This window comes from Sciurus carolinensis, chromosome 7, assembly GCF_902686445.1.
Source record: "Sciurus carolinensis chromosome 7, mSciCar1.2, whole genome shotgun sequence".
In the NCBI taxonomy this organism is placed as follows: domain Eukaryota; kingdom Metazoa; phylum Chordata; class Mammalia; order Rodentia; family Sciuridae; genus Sciurus; species Sciurus carolinensis.
The window spans coordinates 81237931-81259684 of NC_062219.1; the positions used below are offsets into that span (position 1 = coordinate 81237931).

Below are 21754 nucleotides of genomic sequence, written 5' to 3' on the forward strand. Positions count from 1 at the left end.
GGGAACATAAAGAAATCCTTTTAGAATCTTGTATCTGGAGGATGAGAGCCTGGGCATCGATGTACAGACTCCTTTCATCAGCTACGCTGGGCCCCTGGCTTTGGGGATGTGCCAATTTTCAGGCTAAGCAGCTCTGGGGCAGCAAACAGAGAAGTAGTCAAAATTACTTCAGATAGGACATTGTCAGTGGTGACGGAGTCATCCATTACAGCACTGAAATGAGAGACTGATTTGACTTCTTTATTTATTTTTTTGGTTCCAAAATTTTATTCAAGAACTCATACAAAATATTCCAGATAAAGGAGTTTTAATCCTCATCTTCCTCCTCCTCTTCATCCTGGTTAATCTGGAAGTAACGTAATTCATAACTCTCTCTGCTGTTAGCGACTACAGCGCAACCAGTTACATAGATGATTCTTCTTCAAATACTCTTTGGTGAGGTATTTCAAATACCACTTGGAAAAAGGCACCTCAGATGTGACAGTGATCTTGTTTTTGCTCCTTTCAATGGTCACAACCCCTCCACCAAGATTCCCAGCTTTTCCGTTCACTTGATTCTCTCTTGGAGAAATGGCTCGAAATTGGCCGCGTCCGCGATTCCATCGTCTACAGGGTGGGTGCAGTCAAGGACGAACTTCAGAACCTGCTGCCTTTTTTTTTTTTTTTCTTTTTTGTCCCCCTTCGCCACAAACTTTTTCACGGGCGTCATGATGGCAGTGGAGGCAGAAAGGGAGCCTGATTTGACTCTTAAGAGCCCGCCCCTTTTCTTTATTTTTTAAAGATTACTCTTACTCTCTGGTTTGTAGTGTAATCTCTAGAGAGACAGTTTAGAATATTCTCTAGACTCAAAACTCACTGTGTTGTGCAGGTTCTTAGGTGTCATCCAGGTGGTACTATAGCTGATGGCTTAGAAAATTTTTATAAGACTTGACCTCTCTGTCACCAGGAATAGACAGATAGGATTCAATACTTTAAAAACTTCCAGGATACAGATGTACACACACAAGTGGAAAGGGTCGCGGAATCCTGTCATGGACACCAACAGTCTGTCACTCCATTCCTCTCCATCCTCAGCTGTTTCCCAGAAGCAATCTATTTTCTGTTTCCACTTGTACTACTTATGGCTGTCTCTTATTTGTATTCCAAATGTATTTAATTCCCTGGTAGTCTGTTATTTATATGTCTAAATGATAAATGAGTTAATGTTATTCCTTGATTAGCCAGCTCAAGACATTATGTGAATTCCTATCATCATCATAGATGAGGATTCAGATCAGTTATGCTCACCCACCTTCTTAGGAATAAATGAGCTACAGTGTCTTTTGATCTCATACTCTGGATATTTAAGTATAAATCCTTCTGTATTTTCTTTGCTCTTTATTCCCCTTTCCAATTCCTATGCTATAATTTTATGCTGTCAATATGATATTTACATTCCATTCTGCTGTTATAATTAATATCATTAATATACCTTCCATGTTTTGTATCAAGATTATTCTAAAAGTTTAAAAATTAGTAAAAGGCACATTATTTAGACTGTGCAAATTCTGTAATCTTTAGAGCAAAGTACTTTATCATGGTCACACATTTTTCTCCTTGCTTAAGGTTTGTTTGTTTGTTTTAGACTTTTGGATTGCCTGTTTTCTTTAATTTTTTTTATTTTCCAATGTCCTGAATATAATATAAAACCTATGAAATCTCTTTGTTTCTAGCTTTTTTCCATTTTGAGGTATGCAGTATGTTATTCACTAGACATTTAGTTTGCTGTCGTTCTTGCATTTACCTTCATCATTCACAGTTTCGTACAGTGTCTAACTTAAAGAATTGTATAGCAAATGTGAATTGTTTGAATTTTTCTTGGAAGCTTCTTAAGAGTCTATTCATCCTCACATCTGGTAAAATGTGACAGCAATGGAGAGTATTAGTTTGCTGAGTTAATATTCTTTCCACAGTCATAAAAAAAAAAAAAATTACTGCTCTGGCCTAGTATTTAATCATAAGTGACCCACAACCTGGGGGTTACATCCCCTCACCCAGCAAGAAACAAACTATTCATTACTTATGTCAGTATCATAATTTTTCTTGTTTTCTATTCATGGCTTAAAGTATACTTCTAAGATAGGTTTGCTATAGTGAGAAAATCATACAACCTTTCTTGTGAATTGATTGTATGAAGCATTTTTAAGGAAACGTAATATATTGTTCATATTAAATACTTTGTAAAGGATTCCATGCATTATTCATATAGCATAGCTAGCATTTTAGGACATCACCAACTAGTTACAGTGTGCTATGAATTTGGAGCCCCTTTGGAAAATATTCATGAAGAGATGCAAGTAATAAAGTCTTTTCTGCAAAGGGGAACTTTTCAATTAAGAAATAATTGGGACATTAGTTGCACCTCTGCTCTCCTGATGTTGTTGATTGTGAATTAATAGACTAAAATTTGAATTCAGGCAAAGAAAATAGCTGAAGAAAATAATACAATTTCTTAAGATCCAAAGCACTTCAATAGCAAAGCAAATTTTTTAAACTTTCTACATTAGCTCTTATGATTTATATTAGGAGTTAATTTGCACTTGATAAAAGACAGTAGTGGAATAGCTTTGGTTAGACTAGCAGGAGAGATAATCAGATTAAGGGCTCTTGGTCAGGCACTGTGACAATAATAGAAATTAATGACTTTAAATCCAGAGGGGCCTGCCATGGATCCCTGGCTTAAGGAACATTACTAATACCATCGCCTTCCCTGTATACATCTCCAAATCTCCTACAATTTGAATACAAATGCTTAAAAATATGTATTTGCTGGACATGGCGGCACATACCTGTAGTCCCACCTACTCAGGAACTGAGGCGGGAGGATCACTTGAGCCCAGGAGTTCAGGCCAACCTGGGCAACATAGTGAAAGCCTGCCTCAAAAAATATCTATCAATCATCTAAGCAAAGCTAAAAATCATTGTGTTATTGATGCTTTTGCTGAGGTACTGTATTAGAAATCATGTTTCAAAATTTCACCATAATTCATATTTTTAAAAAATAGACTATTTTTAAAGCAATTTAGTTTCACATCAAAATGAGCAGAAAATACAGAGGGTTTCATATACTCATTGTACCTCACACTCAGCTTCCATTGATTTTAACAAATCAATTATCACTTAAAGCTCATGGTTTGCATTAGGATTTACTCTTGGTATGGTGTATATGCCATGGATTTGACACATTCATAATGACATGTATCTGCCATTTTAGTATCCTACAGGATAGTTTTATCTGCTCTAAAAATCCTTTGTGCTCTGCTCTTCATCTCCCCCACCCCTCAAACCCTGGCCACTCTGATCTTTTTGCTATCTTCATAGTTATGTCTTTTCCAGAGTATCATATAGTTGGAATCATACAGTATATAGTCTTTTCAGATTAGATTCTTAGTAATATGCATTTACAATTGATGGCTCAATAGCTCATTCCTCTTTATCACTGAATAATATTCCATTGTTTAGATGTACCAAGTCATTCACCTACTGAAAGACTTTTTGTTTGCTTCCAAGTGTTGTTCATCATGAATTAAGATGCTGTAAACATCTGTGTTCAGGTTTTTGTGTGGATATAAGTTTTCAACTCCTTTGTGTAAGTATCAAGAAATGTCATTGCTGGTAAGAGTATTATTTAGTTTTGTAAGAAACTGCCAAACCAACTTCCATAGTGAATATACCATTTTGCATTTCCACCGTAAATGAGAGTTCCTGTTGTTCTGCATTCTTAGCAGCATTTATTGTTGTCAGTGTTTTTGTTTTTGACAGTCTAATAGGTGTATAGTGTTATTTCATTTTTGTTTTAATTTGCATTTTTCCTGATAATATAAGTTGAAAACATCTTTTCTTTTGCTTATTTGCCACCTGAATCTCTTCTCTGCTGACGTGTCTATTTGGGTCTTTTGCCTATTTTTTAGTTGTGATGTTCATTTTTCTTTTTGTTGAATTTTGAGTTCTTTATGAATTTTGGATAATGGGCCTTACTCAGACATAACTTTTAGAAATGTTTTCTCCCAGTCTGACTCATCTTCTCATTGTCTTGATAAGTCATATTATTAAGTAGTCATCATCTTTAGGACACAAAAACTGAACAAAATGTATGCTTTTTTATTTTTTTTCTTTGTAGATATAAATGACAATAGAGTATATTTTGACAGTATACATATATTGAGTATAACTTATTCTAATTAGGATCCCATTCTTATTGTTATACATAATGTGGAGATTCAATAGTGGTGTATTCATATATGAACATAGGAAAGTTATGTCAGATTCATTCTAGTGTCTTTTCTATTCATATTCTCCTCCCTTTCCTTCATTCCCCTTTGTCTGATCTGCTGAACTTCTGTTCTTTCCCTCCTCTCTCCCTTGTTGTGTGTTAGCATCTGCATATCAGATAGAACATTAAACCTTTGGTGTTTTAGAATTGGCTTATTTCACTTAGCACAAAAGTCTCTAGATCTATCCACTTAACTGGCAAAAGTCATAAAGTTATTCTTTTTTATGACTGAGTCATATTCCATTGTGTATGTGTACCACATTTTCTTTATTCATTAATCTGTTGAAAGTTACCTATGTTGGTTCCATAGCTTAGCTTTTGTGAATTGAGCTGCTATAAATATTGATGTGACTGCATCACTGTAGTATGCTGATTTTAAGTCCTTTGAGTATAGACCGAAGAGTGAGATAAGTGGGTCAAATGGTGGTTACCTTCCAAGTTTTCTGAGGAATCTCCATACTGCTTTCCATAGTGGTTGCACCAATTTGTAGTCCTACCAGTAATATTATGAGTGTACCTTTTCCCCACATCCTCACAAACATTTATTTTTACTTGTGTTCTTGATAATAGCCATTCTGACTGGAGTGAGATGAACTCTCAGTATAGTTTAACTTGCATTTCTCTAATTGCTAGAGATGTTGAACATTTTTTTCATGTATTTGTTGAGCATTCATATTTCTTCTTTGAAGTGCCTGTTCAGTTTCTTTGCCCATTTATTGATTGAGTTATTTGTGGGGGTTTTTTTTTTGGTGATTTTTTGACAAACAAAATATATTTTGAAATTGTTGCATTCTTGCCTCTAAGAGGTAAATTGTTATAAATATATTAAGTCATAGCAATACTGGACTGCTTTTAAGGCAATAGCTTCTTGGAATAATCAGGGACATTTAGAATTAGTCACTTACATTTCTTATTTTTTCCATTTAGGCAATTAGTTTCATTTAGACATTGTTGAATGAATCAGTATCTTTTATGTCATTAGTGTGTTGTAGACTGGGCAGGGGCAAGGGAAGGAGGAATTTTTTTTTTTCTAATGAGAAATTGAGGTAGCTTGTCTCATCACATATTTCATTTATGTATTTAAAATTCACATCAGTTTACTCACTTCTCTAAGATAATTAAGTGGTCAGGGGGCAAGATTATTGTTTTACAAGTATTCATCTACCTATCTTTTACTAGACACGGAATTATTCTTTATAAATGGCAAAATATTTTACCTAGCACCTTCTTTAATTTTTACTTTAAATTATTTAATTATGTAATACTGAGCCCTGCACTCAGAACATCCTCATCTACTCAAGGCCTATGTGGCAAAGCTTGCTAATATCCATTTCCCCCTCTTTTTATTGGCCACAAGTTTCCCAGCTCCCTTGCAGTGACTGAGGGCTGATCATTTGTATAATGGAAGCAACAGACCTTGATTCATGAAACAACTTGATTCATGAACGACTTCTATATGAATCTCTACTTTATTTCCCTTCCAGAGATACATGTTAAGAATATTGGCAGTTAGCTAAGCACAGTGGCACACAGTGTAATCCCAGTTTGGGTAACTTGGTGAGACCCTGTCTCAAAAAGTAAAAAGAATGGGGTGTATCTACTGGGTTTCCTGAACTAAACTGATTAGAGCAAGAAATAAGCTTTTATTTTGATATTTGCTAAACGTTGGGGTGAACTGTTAACAAGAATTAACTTATTCTGACTAATAAAAAAGTGCAAAAGTTAAGTACCACTGGAGACAACAGAGAAAAAGTGTACACACAGAGTAAAAATGAAAACACATACTTTCTGAAATTCAATGACCAGTGTTATAACAGGTTTTTTGAGTAACAGAGCTGACAACCTTCTCAATTATTTAGGCAAAAATAAGAATTTCTGTAGAAGATTATATCAGGATTCACATCAGATTAAAGAAAGCAAAGGTTCTTACATGCTGGAGTGTCTTTTTGGCAAAGATTGTAAAATTTCTTTCTCATGAAGATATGGATCCACCTGAAATGATTGAAGTGTACAAAGCAACCACTTTCAATCAACTTGAATAAAATTATATTCAAAGTTACATGGGACTGCTGTCAAAGGTGTAGATAAGACTCCTGGCACTACGTGTGTGGGTTCCATATGGCCTGGGTACCACTGGCCTCACTTACCCAAGTCCTTAGATTTGCTCTTGTATGAGTGAAGTTTGCACTTGGATTTTTCTCGCCTCCATGACAGGTATTTGCAAGGGGACTGACATATGCGGATGTTTGGTTTGTTCAGGAGAAAGAGTGATCCAATATGGAAATGCCTGGACAATGGTGGTCATGTTGGAATACGCCACCCTTCTCGTTCCACCCACTCAGTGATTCGTACGTGCTGTCTATGATCAAGTGTTCACTTGGTTGGAGGGAGAGGGTCCAAGTCAGTCGAGAACAGAAACTACTTGAACATTTTCACAGATTGGCTGCTGAGTTACTAATAGTACAGTCAGAGGATTCTTACAAATGTCATATTTAATGAACGTCTCCCTGTTATCTGTGATAAGTGATTAAGGAGTGTGGTGCTGGGATCAGCTGATCAGCGGACGGAGACTTTGACACCTATGGGTTATATGGGTTATGCATACTGGGGCAATGTCACTCACTGGGCCTCAGTTCTGAGGATATCATGAGGATTGCAAGAGAGTGCTTGAAAAGTAGTTAACCCAGGATCTCGTAAATATTAAATGTTCAATAAATAGTAAACAGGGTTTTAATAATATTATCACCACAATAGTAATACTCAGTATTATTATCACATAACTGCAACACTGTGTAATGATTATTTTGACTTGTAACCGTCCCATTTTCATTTAGTAAATAGTTACCAGAAATTACTTACCCTTCTTTACATTCAAAATATGGTATAGCCAATTCTATTCAGTTCATTATTCAGTGGACTGGGACCCTGTTTTAGGCAGGAGCCTTAGGGAAATTAATGAACATATCATGCACAACTGGAACAAAGGTTTGAATTTCCTATTCATGGAATTATAGAAAGTGGGTCACATTTATCTAATAAGAATCCTTATTGTGGGTGTGGAATATAACTGTTCTCTAGTAAAGGGAAAGACACAATGGTGGCATCAAGAGAAGTAAAAATAAATTAGGCAGACATGCTAAGTATTTAATACTTTTATCACAGATCTACAACATATTTAATACAAATTAATAAATTGCTTTAATCATGGTCTGAACAATTTCATTATATACATATTTATGCTTTTTAGAATACCTAGACATGGCTACAGAATTGCACTACCACCTGAAATGAACCACTTTTCAAAGATTTATCTTGAACAGCTTTACTAGTGATTAAAATTACAACAAATTTATGCAATATGTATCCTTTCAGATTTAGATTTTACATCAAAGTTTTTCTAATTGTAACTACAATTTATATAAACATTTAGGGGTAGAGGTTTAAGTTTGGAAACAAGACATTTCTTTATTGAGAAGTAGCATACTTGTGCCAGAACCTAGATAATATTAAAAAAAGCTGTGCCAATAATTTTTTGGTAATTATACTTAATATCCTCAGATTACTCTTGAACATATTCATTTGGCAAATATTTAATGCATTCCTTGCATGTACCAATTATGGTGCTAGCCTCAGGAAGACAATGATATACATCTCAAACCTTTGAAGAAGGCATTGACTCGTAGGGAAGATCAGCAAAGAAACTAATAATTACATTACAAAAGGTGCTAAATCAAGGTCTAGACAAAGGTGAGAGAGTTAAAAAGCACTTCATAAAACCTTGCATCTTTCTCATAAACAACTTTTATGAATATACATTTATAACAAATTATATTTTAATTCATATACATTAAAATCATACATTATATATTCACAATAATATACTCACATGTTTTTTCTGCCTAAACAAGCATAGATTTACACTTAATATTTATAGTCTTCAATGAAGCCTCAAATGTGACACTGTATTGGAAACTTGATGTAATGTTAATGGAACATACTGCTTCTCTCTGAACGGACTGAAGAATTAGTTGACTGAAATGTGTGGTTGTGGAAATAGATTCTGGGAAGATATTTAACTAAAAATTACTTTGAGTATTTATATAAAAAATGATCAGGGCCCAAACTAGGAATAATTTTGCCAAATTTTTATAGCCAGTGAGAGTTTGCTCTAGGTCCCAGGTTTCCTCATTCTTAGTCTGTATTGTGTTCTTTAACAGTTAGAAACCAATTGCATATGTAAAGAGAGAATAATAAGCTCAAAGAAGTATGTAATTTGTCAACTTATTTCATACCTACCAGCAATTAGGTTATGATGTCATATAAGAATAGTACAATTTTTAAAACCATTTAAAATAAGTATAGGGAAATTTTACTATTAGTTACAAATTTTTAGAGTTAATTTTGCAGATGTAAGATTGCTGATGGGGTGCTGGAGAGTGCAGTAAATTTTTAGTGCACACTAAGGTAGTTGTGATATAATGATCAAATGCCCAACAAGTCACTAGAAGAACGTAACAAATGCCTATGAACATTAGGGGAAATTTTAAATATATTAAAAATAAGAGCTAATTGAGACCAAGTAAAGTCAAGATATGTTGTAATTATTAATTTATGTAATAATCACTAACTAGATGTTTGCTCTCCGCAAAGAATGATGACAGAGTTTGCCCTGTTAAGCAAGTTTGGATTCATTGCTACTAGTTTAAATTGATTCCATGGGAATGTTCCTGAGCCATATTGTGATATTTCACAACGCACATAACATCTATGTAGGAAGTCTCCCAGTTATTGTTGGATTGTGTTCCACAAATTTGTTGATCATGTGTTTGGCCTTCAGGATAAACAATGTCAGACTTCGGGATTAAAACTCTGGTCTTCCTATAAGGCCTGTTGAACTTAGAGTTCACCTGAAATAGAAATAAAAAGTTATATTTGCACCTAGCCATCAAGTAGAATCAACAGATTTTCCTAAGAAAATGCTGTCCGGTGTTCTAAGTTACAGTGGTAGTCCCATAGCTGGTACCCCTGCCACAATGGGAGTGGGAAGCCACTCACACCATTGCTGGCCACTCTGACAGCTTGGAGTCCATTTAGTAGGACTAGGGATGGCCAGGTCAGGAGGAAACAGGCCAAGGGGAGACAAAGTCCCTACAAGGATCTCCCATCACGTGGTAAGTTCTTTGAGTACTAAGATAGTGGCTTATTTGTCTTTGAATTGATATTTAAGGGCTTGGAGTTTGGCAAAAACAGTTTTTAAATGGCTGCTGTGAATGGCATAGGAGCAGCTAAAGTCATTAATATATAATTCATCCTACGAGTAAATTGATAACTTGGATGCTGTCCATGAACTAAAATTTATGTAGTACATTTTAGGAAAACTCAGATCTTAGGAATAAAATGAACATCCCAGAACATAATGCATAGTTGGCAAACATGAATTGTTCTTATCACTTCTTATCACTGACTGATTACTTGTTATGGCCCTCTCAATAATGACTCTCTATTCTTTCTATGTCAGCAATTTTGAATTTTCTCCACAACTTGTATTTTATTTTCTAAATATCTTCAGTTAATAAAAAAATTATTTCAGATCAGTAAATGTTTATTATATACTTTCTTGGTATGTGATGCACTTTAGGGGGCATGTTCAGCCAATGAGACTCAAACTTATTATTTCAAGTAGGAGTGTATTTGACTACAAGTAACAGAAAACAATTAATAGTAGTTTAAATGAATGGTTTCTTTATTTTCCCTACATAATCAGAAGTCAGGAAACAGAGTACATATTTGGCACAGTAGCCATGTTTAGCAGATTGAAAATGTCATTCATGTAATTCTTCAAATAATTTTTATTCCTTATCCCCTCTACTGATTCTGTTTTTATTTAAGTTTTAATTTTTTTCATCATGGATTTTTTAATGTTAATTTTTATTTTTAAAATAAATATTGCATTGAATATTCATCTTGATTACTGATTATCTATTTACTTATTTATTAGGTGTCTGCTTAGATTTTGTGCCTGAGGCAAAGGTCTCACTCTATTCTTGGCCCTCTTATTTACAGGAACTAAACCAATCCTTATTAAGCACATTACACATTGATCATTTTCTGAATCTGTCCCTTGAATTAGAGTTCAGGGTTCTGAAGCTTCAGAATGAGGAAAGAATATTAGAAATAAAAATGAACAGATTAGAATTTGTGTTTTCAACCATTGGAAATGAAGAGTATCTGTTGTGTCCTGGAGGACCTGGTAGCAGCAAGGAGGAGGAGATAACTTAGTTAAAGTGTGGCTCCTGGTTCTGACTTTGCCCTTGGAATCTGTGAGCCAGTGAGCAAATCATAAATCCTATTAGCCTCTGTTTCTTCACCCCTAAAATGAAGGTAATAAAATCTACCTTACTTTCTCTCAGAGCTGATACAAAGAATGAAGGAGAATAGGAGTGTGAAAAGACTTTTTTTAATCATGAAGGTGTGAAAGAATTTTGTAAACCGTAAGGCACACATTAAAGAAGTCACCCGGGGACAGAAAAAAGGGAACCCTAAAGAATCAGTCATATAATATTATCCAAACCCTGGATCAGCCCTCTCATCTTACCAACAGGGAGCGTGAGGAGAGGGAGCCTTCCCCTCTCACCTAAGCTCAGACAGACAAGGGCTGGCAGAGATGGGACAGGACATAGGCTTTATGGGCCTGGATTGAGGCCAGGGTTCTCCTCACTTGAACTGGGATCTCCAAAACATCACATTTAGGGTAGAATCAGGACAGGTTCTTCTATAAGAAAGAGAAAAAGAATTCATCTTTTGCGAGAGAGGAAAATAGTAAGTGCTTAGGGAGAGGAGAAAGAAAATTGAGGAGGTATGTGTCTGAGGTGTGGATTGTTTGGACTGAGAGCAGCAAAACTGGCATTTCCAGGTTCCCATGGTGAGGTGTGGCTATCTCTCACGAGTCAACCGACCAGGTTTTTCAATTCCAGTTGGTTTTGCCCATGGTATACAGATGGTAGCTTAACAAAGAGGCAAAGAGGAAAACTATGATGTAAGAATTAGTCACTGATGTTTACAAATAAATAAAGCATCTCTGGGAAAAAATATTTGCATTTCGTTTAGAAACAAAATAAAAGCATCTGCCCATCTTTTTAAATAAAATAACTCCTCTTGTTTTTTCTATTCTTATGAAACTAAAATTTTGCTCTGCTCCACCCAATTTCTCATTTCTATGTCTGACTCATTGGCCTAATTATTAGTTTTTATATTGTACAACTTATGATCTAACAGCATAATAAGGAAATTTTGTGACATTAGTCTTACATGAGAAATAAAAGCTGAATGTTGAGAATAAGACAACCAAAATTCAGTTCAATAGTCATGTCTCACAGCACACAAAGAAATGGTGCAAAAATTAAAGATAAGCAACATTCACATCTATATTGTGAGCAAGGACTTTTAAGGGAACACAGTTCTGTATATCTTCTCCAGTTCAACCCTAAAATCTTATCCGTCCTTTGAAAGTGTTTATAACATTGCTGAAAGCACTCACAGTGTTTTCTGGTTGGCCTCAGTTCTTAGCTTGTTTCTGTTGGACTCCACCCAGAAAGTGAACGAAATTCTAGTAACTTGATTGGAACAATTAAGTGAAGCCTCCAGCAAAATTATTATAACACCTTCACTCTGTCACATTTCCTAAAGTGTGGTTCCTCCTCACAGAAACATCAGGAATCCTACTTGTCACAGCTTAGTAGCCACTTCTCTTCATTCATGGAAAAGTTGGGCCTCCCCCATTTAAAGGGAAGTGTGGTAAACTTGCTACCCGTGCTGGATGGCTCAGTCTCTCCAAGATTTAAAAAAAAAAAAAATCTCTGCATCATAATATGGGAATTTTACTAGGTGATAATATAGCAGACACACAGAGGAATTCAGTACTACAATCAGCCCTCCATACTGCACGTTCTGCATCTGTGGTGTCAACCAACTAATCTCCCCACCTAATTCAGATATTCAAAAATATCTTAATTTAGGGGGAGAAATATCATCTGTACTGAATTTAGGCAGACTTTTTTCCCTTGTCATTGTTTCCTAGATAATAGATAATAACTATTTACATGGCATTTGCATTGTATTAATTATTTAAAGTACATTGGAGGATGTGTGTAGATTACATGCAAGAACTACTGCAATTTTAGGGGCTGGAGAGATAGCTCAGTCAGTACAGTGTGCTTACCTTGTAAGTACAAGGCCCTGGGTTCAATCCCCAGCACCCAAAAAAAAAAAAAAAAAAAAAAAAAAGAATTGCGATTTTATACAAAGAACTTGAGCATTCACAGATTTTGGAATTCATGAGGCATCCTGGAACAAATCCCTTCATGGATACTGAGGGATGACTTTATATAATTTCTGAGGACGTGTTTATGCAGTTGCTATAGTGCTCTACAGAATATGGATAAAGGATGCCCAGTGTAATGGACAACTTTTCCTCAGGGTTGGGAATGTAAAGCAAGGAAACTGTCACTCTGTGGAATAAATTTGTAAGCCATAACTTCTACAGCATTGTTGGTGGTGGTAATCTTTGGATGCTGGAGGGACGAAAAGAGCAGGAAGAGAAGACCAAACAAAGTGCCACTGGTCGATAATCACCTGGAATTTGATCCTTTGCTTGGTTTCCCAGTGTGTGTTAGATTTTAATTTTGTCTAGAAGACGTTCTTAGCTCCTCAGTTCATCCGAGTCCCATAGAAGAACTAAGGAATCACACTTCTGTAACCTTCATTCTTCTTTCTCCACTTTTGCCTTTCCCATTCCCTATTGTGGTTCCCTGACTTTCAAACTCCCCATGCCTATGGCTTATCTAAAGGGACCCTTTGCCCAGTGAATGCAAAACAAAACTGGTGAGGTATCATTAAAGCTGAGTTGCAAAGGGGAAATAGATTAGAGAATGGCTCTCAAACTTGAGCATGTATGAGAATCACCTAGAGAGAATGTTAAACACAGAGGATGGGCCCCACCCTCAGGGAGTCTGAGTCAGAAAGACGGGGTGGAGCCTATGGATTTGCATTTTTGACAAGTTTCCAGGTGATGTTGGTCCTGCCAATCAGCAAGTCACACTTTAAGTGGCAGTGTGTTAGAGTCACTGCTGTGACCTTGGATTTGGCCATTTCCCCTATATCATTTCCCTTGCCATCATTCCATGATTATCTTTCAAGTCTTCAGAAAGATCCAGCCATGATTTAGAGGATCAGGTATCTACTGGGGAGTGCAGAATTGCTACTGAGGATGCAAATCAAAAAGAGGAAAGAGATCAATAGACCAGGTGGGGTCTTCCTGGTGTGATGGGCTGACAGATCTGACTCCATGAGAATGTTATAGTTCAGGCTATAAGGGAAATGACTAAAAAGACTCCATTTTGCTCTGAGACTCCATGTTATGTAGGAAATAAGCTTCTCCCATGGGAACATCCCCCTCTGTACCCATCATCAGTTACTTAGTGTGACATGTTTAACAATACAGAATGACAATTCCTATGTAAAGAAAAATTGCTCTCTTTTGATCCTATTGCTCCTAAACAATGTACCATGTGAACAGTGATTGTGTGGATGTTAGTAACCATTCTTTAGTTTGTACCTAGGTAAGGGTCATTTTGACCCACTTCTCCCTCTGTTTATGATCTCACAATGTTAGTTTGTAATTTCGAATCATAGCAATAGACACTTATGATTGATGTGATTTTTGGTATAAAAACCCCTACGATCCTGTGGTCGGGGCTGTTCTCCCAACAGCCATTGTGTGAGACAGTCAGCTGGCCAGCTTAATAAAGACTCTCAAATTTGGACTTCTCAGTGGTGATCGGTCTGTTCTTAAGTGGTGTCCCATAACACTGGGTATCTGGCGAGACTTAGAGAAATGCTAATTTAATTATTGTGGACTTTATAATATTTAATGCTATGTAGTGCAAGTTTTTCTTATTAACTCTAAAAAAGTTTGCTTTGTTTATTTGATACATTGTCTTTTAAATTATAACATTCTGAGTTTTTCATGATATTCATTTTCTAAAAAAGATGCCATTGTAGTGGCAATTTCTTTTTTGACCCAAAAATTGTTTGAGTGACTTTTAGATCTCTAAGAATGACTGTTTTCCTACTGTTGTTAGATATCTTATTATTAATTTATAACTTTTCTAATTATAATTGGAGAACATGGCCTAAGCAATTTCTATGCACTGGAAGTTTTTGTAAAATTACCATGTTTCGAAATCATGTATTTTATCTATAGTATAAAATTAAATATCTGTCCAATCAGATATTTAACTATTCAAACTAAAAATTCCTACATGTAACTTTTTACCTTTAAATCTATTTAACATTTGTAGTTTTTGTTGAATTCTACTTTATGTCCTGTTGGTTTTTACTTCATCTTTTTTTTTTCTTTTCCTTTTTTGATTTTTCTTTACACATTTCACATGTTGGAGAATTATTAGTATTTTTTAAGTGTGTCTTATGAAAATGATCTTACATAAATTTGGTGTTCTGATCCAGTCTGAAAGACTTTTATTCTTTTATACAATATTTTATGTTTATTATTTGTCATAAACACCAACACTGATTTTTTTTACTAATTTTTATAATTTTTTTGAGGTGCTGGGAATTGAATCCAGAGTCTTGTGTAGGCTAGGCAAGCACTAAACCACTGAGCTACATCCCCAGCTTCTAAAATTTATTTATCCTTTTTTTCCATTTCTGTCACCTTTTCAGGATTATTTCATTTTAAAATTTTATTATTTTGAAAGATGTGCTAGTTTTATGAATAATTAGTATCAACTTTTAAAAAGCAAGTTTGCCCTATTTTGCTCAAATTTTAAACTTCAAGCATGATACCCAACTAGCTCTTTAGTTAAAAACAAGATAAACAATAACAACAGAAACCTTAGGGCACAGCATCGTCTGTTGTCCCATCTCTCCAGAGATCAAATCCAAACCAAGAGGGAATTTTGTTTGAGGGGGAAGGGTAAGCAAGAGGTCCCCAGCAGTTCCCTCTCTTACCATGGATACCTGAAGTACATGCTGCTGGAAAATCCTGTGACCTCAGAGGACACAGGATATAATAGCCGGGGTGCGGTACTATCAGGGAATCTGCAGGGCTGCATTGCCACACAGATATATTCCAGCCCATGTTGTGTCCTTCCCATCTGAGCTGCTCCTGCACAGTGCCATCATGAGATCCCATTCATGTGGGGTCCTATGCAGGGCAGCCCCACCAGCAGTTTGGTTGCCTCATTCCACAGAGACCTCCGGATGCAAATAGGTAGTTCACCCGGTGAGTAAAAACAACCGAAAACAGGAGCAGACTGCATATCAGCAAGCTGCCTTTAGTAAGTAGCTGCGAAATGGCACACGGCACATTTTCAGGGGAGAAAATGGTGACTGGTTACAAGAGGAGTCTGTTTTTTTCTACCTCTTAATGAAAGTTAATCATAGCAGAAGGTTTAGTGTGACTTAATTATTAGAGACTTAAGAACGTGCCGAATGGGCAGTCAGGAAACTAGTTGTGCTGGTTAAAAATCTATCTTAGGAAAATAGTTGTAAAAGCTTGAAACTCATTGTTACTGGGAGTAACATTTGTTTGCCTTCCCCTCCAGGACTTGGAGTTACTGGGAAAGGATGAAAGACCAAAGCCCAGAGCCCATTGTTTGCCTTCCCCTCCTCCTTCTCTCCCTGGGGGCTGCCATCTTCCTTTTCTTGGGGGATGTTATTTTCCATATTCTTCACATCTACCCACCCACCCATCTTCAGTCCTAGGAACTAGTTGGGCAGTCCACCCTGAGTGGCTTAGCCCATCATATCCCTAAGAAGCAGCCAGGAAAACCTACCTAGCTTCCTTTAGTATAGAGAAGCAGCCAGGCAGTTCATTCTCAGGAGCTTGGCCAATTGAGGCCCCAGGAAACAGTCAAGGGACCCTATTTATCCTCATAGAGCCCCAGGAAACAGATAGGTGACCAGGCCTACCCACTCTTAGCCCAGAAAAGCAACTGCTTAGGGCAGGTTGCCCTCATAAGGGTCTATAAAAGCACCTGTACAGCCCTCAGACACTGAAAGTTGCCCTTCCTAGTCCACCAGTGAGGCCTACCCCCTGATGTAGTCCTCAGACAGGCAACCTGCCTCCACTACCAAACACAGTGCACTGACCCTACCAACATGGCCCTATATCTGTAGAGCCTTGTAAACCAATAGATGCCCTCACCTGTATCTAAGTACACCACAACCAGAGCCATCAGTGAACTATCTCACTTAAAGCTTTATCCCAGCTGATGGAACAATCCTTAAAACCCCTGACGTCTAGGCCACCAAGGCGCCCACAGGCATAACTAATGTTTGTCATAGCTGAATAAGCAGCATGAATAAGGACACTATTTCACCTACCTGGAATCAAAGACAACATAGCCTACCCAACTGATATCTTTTACTATGAAAGCCACCCTATAAAATTGGTAGAGGCAATTGATTCGCCAGATGGGCAAATATCAACGTAGGGGCACAGAAGCATGAAAAGGCGAGGTAACATGTCTCAGAGATACACAATAACTCATTAGCAACAAACTCCACAATAAGATCAATGAATTGCTTGAAAAACAATTTAAAATAATAATTAGGATACTCTGTGAGATACCAGAGAACACAAACCATTCAATGAATTTAGGAAAACAATGCATGAAATGAATGAGATGAATGAGAAACTGACCAAAGAGATAGAGCTAGTGAAAAGGACCGAACAGAAACTAGGCACCAAACAACTTAATGAATGAAATAAAAACACAATTGAGAGATTCAACAACAGACTGGATCAGGCAGAAGAAAGAATTTCTGAACTTGAGAACTGGTCTTCTGAAATAACCCAGTCAGACAAAATAACTACCACCAAAACATAATAAGAAACTCTACAAGACATAGGTCTATATAGATATACTATATATATACTATGAAGAGAATAAGCATTCATATCATGGATGTTTCAGAAGGAGAAAAGAAGAGAAAAGGTATACAGATCCATTTAACAAAATAATACCTGAAAAATTTCCAAATCTCGAGAAATATACAGATATCCACATCCAGGAAGCTTAGAGGACCCTTAATAGATCTGACCAAAAAAAGTTGTCTTCAAGACATATTTAACTATCAAAAGTCCAAGACAAAGAGAAGTATAAAAACAGAGAAAAGTGCCAAGTCACACGTAAAGGAATTTCTATCAGACTATCAGCAGATGTCTCATGGGCCAAGATAAAATGGGAGGATAAATTCAGAGTTCTGAAAGAAAAAGCTGCGGACCAAGAATACTAAACCAAGCAAAACTCTCCTTCATAAAATAAGGAGAAATAAAGTCTTTCCAAGACAAGCAAAACTGAAGGAATTCCTAACCACTAAAACAGTTTACAAGAAATGGTTAGGGAAGTCAGACTTGGTGGGGCACACCTGTAATCCTAGCAACTCAGAAGGCTGAGGCAGGAGATTAAAGTTTGAAGCCAGCCTCAGCAATGTTGCAAGATCCCGTCTTAAAATAAGAAGGGCTAGGGATGTATCTAAATGGCATAGTAACCCTCGGTTCAATCTCCAATAATGCATAAATAAATAAATAAATACATAAATAAAATTTTTAAGGGAGTCCTATACTAGAAACAAAAGAATGATGATTACCATCATGAAACTTAGGTGAATACAAAACTCACTAGTAAAGCAGACACACAAAAGAAAAAAAATTAAACCCTATCAATATAGAAATCCACCAAACCACAAAGATGAACAAGAGAAAAAAAAAAAGATAAACAAATTATCCAAAAAGAATTTACACAGAATGACAGGACTGTGTCTTTACTTCTCAGTAATAACCTTGAATGCAAATGAATAAAATCCCCAATTAAAAGATTGAGACTAGTCGAATGTATATAAAACCAAGACCCAAGGACATACTGCCTGTAAGAAACTCATCTCACCAAGAAAGTCACAAATAGACTGAAAATGAAAGGAAGGAAAAAGATACACCACCCAGAGACCAAAAGAAAGCAGAAAAGCAACTATACTTGCATCAGATAAAATAGAATTTAAGTAAAAAACTGGAAAAAGAAACAAAGAAGTTACTGCATAATAATAAATTGTCAGTTAAGACTGAATAAAAATTGAAGGTATTTCTAATGATGTTTTAAAAGCACAATCTTTGACCTGTCTAGGAGAAGAATTCACTCCAAAAAAAGAATTACCCACTGTGCCCCACTCACCCTATACCCTGATCCTTTTATGGCTCAGGAAATGTTCCCTCTTATTCCTCTGTGTTCTGTGAACTTGTGTAGATGTTTTTATCCCCGAATTCTACTGGATATATTTACCACTCCCTGTGTCCTCCTCTCTCCACTACCACATTTTCTTAAAAAATATTTTTAATTGTAGATGAACCCAATACCTTTACCTATTTATTTTTATGTGGTGCTGGGGATCAAACCCAGTGCCTCACATGTGCTACTGAGCCACAACTCCAGCCCCACTACCACCTTTCTGTTCCCTAATCCCATAAAGCTGTTTTCTGCAAATATTAAATCTTGTTTGGACTAAAAGCTGAAATGAACAAAGAAATGGAGGTATATTTGTATCCAATACTGGAGCACTCAATACTATCAAGCAAATATTAGATACAAGGGAGAGAAAGAATTTAATACAATAATAGTTGAGGACTTCAACATATCACTTTATCAATGGACAATTCATTCAGATTTTTAAAAAAAATCAGCAAAGAAACATCAGAGTTAAAACATACTTCGAACCAAGCGGACTTAACAAACATTCTTCACAGATATAGAAAAACAATCCCACAATTCATATGGAACCACAATAGACCCGGAATAGCCAAAGTAATCCTGAGAAAAAAAGAACAAAGCTGGAGGCATCACAATATTTGGCCTTAAAACTCACTGCAAAACCATAGTTACCAAAACGGCATAAAAGCAGACACATAGACCAACAGAACAGTGTAGGGAACCCAGAAATAATTCCATGCATCTATAGACAACTGACCTTTGACAAAGTCACCAAAGACATGCATTGGAGAAAGAAGTCTCTTTGATGAAGGTACCTGGGAAAACTGGATATCCACATCCCTATCTCTCATTTTATGCAAAAATCAACTCAAACTCTAAGACCTAAATGTAAGACCTGAAAATATGAAACTACAAAAAGAAAACATAAGGGAAACACTTGAAGACATTAGCATAGATTTTTTGGATAAGACTCTAAAAGCACAGCAATAAATGCAAAAATAGACAAATGGGATTGTATCAAATTAAGAAGCTTCTGTACAGCAAAGGAAAAAATCAACAGAGTGAGGAGCATAATGAAAGATAATATATGCAAACTCTTCATCTGACAAGGGAATAATACAATACACAAGGAAAAAACTCAATGGGAAAAATAAGACCCAAGTAACCTCATTTAAAATTAGGCAAATGATCTAAACAGATATTTCTCTAAAGAACATATACCAATGACTGACAAAGATATGGGAAAAAAAAAAAAAGCTCAACATCCACTAATCATCAAGGAAATGTAAATCAAAATCACAGTGAGATTTCATTTTAACACAGTTAGAAGGGGTATTATCAAAAAGCCTCGTCAACAAATGGTGCTGGGAAAACTGTGAATCCATGTGTAACAAAATGAAATTAGACCCCTATCTCTCACCCTGCACAAAACTTAACTCAAAGTACATCAAGGGCCTAGGCATTAGACCAGAGACCCTGAGCCTACTAGAAGAAAAAGGAGATCCAACTCTCCATCATGTCAGCTTAGGAAATGACTTCCTAAACAAGACTCCTGAAGTGCAAGAAATAAGATCAAGAATCAATAAATGGGATGGTATCAAACTAAACTTCTTCACAGCAAAGGAAACAATCAAGAACGTGAACAGAGAGCTCAAGAAATGGGAGAAAATCTTTGCCATATGCACCTAAGGTAGAGCATTAATCTCCAGGATATACAAAGAACTCAAAAAACTTAACACCAAAAAAATCAAATAACCCAATCAATAAATGGACAAAGAAACTGAACAGACATTTCTGAGAAGAAGAAACATGCTCTGTCAACAAACATATGAAAAAATGTTCAACATCACTAGCAATTAGAGAAATACAAATTAAAACTACACTGAAATTTCATCTCACTCCAGTCAGAATGGCAATTATCAAGAATACAAATAACAAATGTTGGTGAGGATGTGGGGAGAAAGGTATACTCATAACGTTGCTTGTGGGACTGCAAATTGGTGCATTCATTCAGGAAAGCAGTATGGATATCCTCAGAAAACTTGTAATGGAACCACCATTTGACCCAATTTTCCCACTTCTCAGTATATACCTGAAGGACTGAAAATCAGTAATACTATACTGACATAGAGACATCAATATTTATAACAATTCAACTCACAATAACCAAGCTATGAAACCAACCTAGGTGTCCTTCAACTGATGAATGGATAAAGAAAATGTGGTATATACCCACAATGGAATATTACTTAGCCATAAAGAAGAATAAAATTATGGCATTTGCAATAAATGAATGGAACTGGAGACTATCATGCTAAATGAAATGTCAGTCCCCAAAAACTAAAGGCTAAATATTCTCTCTGATAAGTGGATTCTAACTCACAATGGTGGTGAGTTAGAAAACTCAATGGGAAAAAAATAGGAAAAATAATACCAAAATAATCTCATTTAAAATTAGGCAAATTATCTAAACAGATATTTCTCTAAAGAACATATACCAATGACTGACAAAGATATGCGGAAAAAACCTCAACATCCACTAATCATCAAGGAAATGTAAATCAAAATCACAGTGAGATTTCGTTTTAACACAGTTAGAATGGGTATTATCAAAAAGCTTCTTCAATAACTCACAATGGGGGTGGAGGCGTGAAGGGAGGAGGTGAGGTTCACAGGATTGGACTGGGGAAATGGCAGGAAGGGAGGGGGAATGGGAATAGCAAAGACAGTAGAATGAATCAGACATAACTTAATATGTTTATATATGAGTACCATGTCCAGTGTAACTCCACATCATATACAACAAAAAAATGGGAAGTTATACTCCATGTACATGTGATATGTCAAAATACATTGTACTATCATGTATAACTAAAAAGAACAAATAGCCCCCTTCAAAAGAAAGAAAGAAAGAAAATCTGGTGTGTATATCCAGTGGAATATTACCTGGCCACAAAAGGAAGGAAATCCTGCCTTTGGCAATAACAGTAATGGAACTGGGGAACATTATGTTAAATGAATGAACTAAGCACAGAAAGACAAATACTGCATGTTTTCACTTATATGTAGAAACTAAAGAAGTTGACTTCATAGAGACAGAGGGTAGAATAATGAACACTGGAGGTTCGGAAGGGTAGGGTAAAGTAGATAGAGGTTG

The 21754-nt window shown here is 36.1% G+C and overlaps 1 pseudogene; it reads right to left on the minus strand.

Annotated features, from left to right (window-relative positions):
- Positions 1-307: 307 nt before the first annotated feature.
- Positions 308-709, minus strand: LOC124989111 (60S ribosomal protein L22-like; annotated as a pseudogene).
- Positions 710-21754: the final 21045 nt, after the last annotated feature.